Source organism: Ammodytes marinus (genome assembly GCF_949987685.1).
Source record: "Ammodytes marinus genome assembly, chromosome: 16".
In the NCBI taxonomy this organism is placed as follows: domain Eukaryota; kingdom Metazoa; phylum Chordata; class Actinopteri; order Uranoscopiformes; family Ammodytidae; genus Ammodytes; species Ammodytes marinus.
Genome location: NC_137220.1, coordinates 2,399,759 through 2,403,249, shown reverse-complemented (window position 1 = coordinate 2,403,249; position 3,491 = coordinate 2,399,759).

Here is a 3,491-nt window from a genome sequence, read left to right as displayed (position 1 = left end):
CACACACACAGTACGGACAGACAGGTAGTCACTGATTCACTGATTTTGACTAAAAGTGATTTTGAAAACAAGCGTTCTCCAGAATCACTGACACCACCTTTAACATGAGAGGCATCTGATTTTAAAGGGACAGTACGACACTTTGATGGTAGATACGAATATTCACAAAGGTTGCGTTCCGAATCGCATACTTTCTACTATATAGTATGTAGAAAAAAGATTTAGGATGTCCTGATTCTTGTGGCCAGATTTAGGATGGTTAGAAGTACCCGGATGTCCCACTTCATGCGGCCAAGATTGTTAGTGTTGAAAAGTGCATCCTATTTGGGCGATTCTGACCCACAATCCAGTGCGCACGTGAAGTGACGTAACATCGACGAAGCCTCCATATGAAAACAAACGGGGATGCGACGGATATAAAAGCAAGAGGCAAGATCAAGGCGCAATGTTATGATGAAATAAGAGAGAAAAGTACGTCCCAATAGTATGCCTACTGCATCCTAACTAGATTCTTTTTATCGTCGGATGTAGTATGTGGAATAGAAGAAAGAAAGAGTATGCGATTCGGAACGCAACCATAGACACATGTAGTAAACATGTAAATTGGTGAAAATAGCTCCAAATGTCATCAGTTTTTGTTTAGGAAGGTCAATTTGTATTTCTTATTGTCTAGTATTCATTATAAAATATATATTCTCCCCTAGAGACGTTGTTTAGCTAAAATACCAGGACATAACTCTACTGGAGAAGTGATTTTGATGAACTGTTTTTATATGGAAAAGGTGAGATTGTGTATATTTATGAGCAGCTCTGCCTCAAACTAAAACACTTAGTAATGTTATGAATGTTATGAATGAACACATGATGCACTTTATACTTCACAGATCACAGGCTGGTCTTGAGGTCCACACTGTCTTAATTGCACTAGAAATAGATTAAAGGAGAAGTAAGTGATATTTTTTGTTAATATACAAGTTAAATCTCTCTAAATTCATACAGCAATCACTTAAACAGTATGCACAGTTCATAACACAGGTCTCCCAGTCATTCAGCTTTGCAGTAATTGCCAGATAAAATTTGTAGTGAGTATCCCGCTCGTTTTTGATCCAATCAGGAGACAGAGCGCTATAAAGAGGCGGGGTCTCTGTGCCCCGTGAACGATGACTCGCTGCTCTCCATCGCGGCACTATCTGATGAAGACGGCTGTGTGTTCATGTGGTGGTGACGTAGGGACGAGGGAGGGGACTGCTAACTGCTAGTCACCGACAGGAAGTTAGCTAAAAGGACCAAATCACTTACCCTGCGTTCCAAATCACATACTTTTTCTTTTTCCTACACTACATACTAAAGTACAGAAGAGTTTTAGTCTTTTTACTACACTACATACTAAAGTACAGAAGAGTTTTAGTCTTTTTACTACACTACATACTAAAGTACAGAAGAGTTTTAGGGCCACAGGAGAGAAAAAAAAATCAGATGAGGAAGTTTTTTTTTTCCATTATGTTGACAAATGTGAAGAATAAAAGACGAATTCTCCAAAATGCTATTGGAGTTAGTGGGGCATTTATATATTTTCAGCATACTGCAATTGACCTGCATGTATTGGGACATCCTAAATCTTTTTCTGGCATACTAAATAGTATGGAAGTATGGGGATTGGAACGCAGGGTTACTTCTCCTTTAATAGAAGTTATTATTACTACCTTTAGTTAGTTAGTAGGATGCCAAGAAAAAACAAACGTATACTCAGTATTATACAGTTGTAATGCCGTTTAAATACTGTACTGTCAATAAAGTTTCTTAGTTTTGAAGCAATAGCACTTTATAATTTTTAAACTACTGTAAGTATGAGTCACATGTTTTTTTGTTTTTTTTTAAGATATTTTTTTGGCATTTTTATGCTTTATTGATAGTGTAGAGACAGAGTTGAAATGGGGCAGAGAGGGGAGTGACATGCAGAGAACGACCGCGGGCTGGAATCAAACCCGGGTCCGCTGCTGGCCGAGGCCCATGGGGGGGGACGCCCTACCAACTGAGCTAAGGGCGCCCCCGAGTCACATGTTTTTAATTTAAAATGTAGATGAATGTGTAAAAAAATATATTTTGTGCCTATTTATTCAAACCCCACTGACCGTCGTATTGTTAAAAGGCAATAAACTGTTTAAACGATGCAAAGGTCTGAAAGCTGTTGTCATACTTCCTCAATTAAAACATGTATAGCTTTATGTTTATTACATGTGTGGAGATAATATAGAAATTAAATGTGTTGTGTTGTCATAATATGCTTTATTTAGGATATTTCTTTTGATTATGGATGCCCTTTTCTGCAACTGTGATGAAAAAAAAACTTGAAACAATTATATTGAGAAACTTTCTTCATATTTTGACTTACTTTAGAAACATTATTTTGAGATAAGTTATTTTTTTAGAGATATTTGAACAATTATTTAAATATTTAGGCATTATTTTTAGATTCAAAGTCATTATGCCTCCGAGCTGGAGATAGCTGAAGATGGAGGCATTATGTTTTTATGTTGTCTGTCTGTCTGGGTCATTCTTGTGAACGAAATATCTCCAGAACGCTTTGAGGGATTTTCTTGAAACTTTGCACTAATGTCCACTCTGACTCAAAGATGAACTGAATAAGTAAGTTTTATTTATACAGCGCCCTTCACAGACCAGGATCACAAGGCGCTTCACAATACACATACACTCAAACACCGATGGCAGTAGCTGCCATGCAAGGCGCTGTCTGAACCATCAGGAGCAATGTGGGGTTCAGTGTCTTGCTCAGGGACACTTCGACATGTGGGTAGGCGGGGAAACGAACCTCCGACACTGCACTCCAGAGGCAAACTCCCTACCCACTTCGCCACTGCCGCCCCAATAGATTTTGGAGGTCAAAGGTTACTGTGACCTTCCATATTGTGAGGTCTCAGCCAGCGACCTTGCACCATATTGTAGATTAAAAACTTTGGCAACATTTTGAGAATTTACCATTGTATTAACATGTTTAGACATTATTATTTTCGACATAATAAGTCATTATTCGGAGAGTGTTTTTCACTATTTATTTTATTTTATTTTATTTTATTTTATTTTATTTTATTTTATTTTATTTTATTTTATTTTACTTTATTATATTTTATTTTATTTTATTTTACTTTACTTTACTTTACTTTACTTTACTTTACTTTACTTTATTTTATTTTATTTTATTTTATTTTATTTTATTTTATTTTATTTTATTTTATTTTATTTTATTTTATTTATTTATTTATTTATTTATTTATTTATTTATTTTCAATTAACTTTATTGAAGAATTGAGTGTTTGTCACTATAATACTTACAGCCAGGATATTTTACAGTGGTTCATATCTCCTTCAAAATAAAAGCTTTTCCTTCACCGTTGCCGTTGGGGCGTGTGTCTGTTTATGATGACGCGCTTTACGTCACAGATCAAAACCATAACATCCATCAGCTGCTGCAT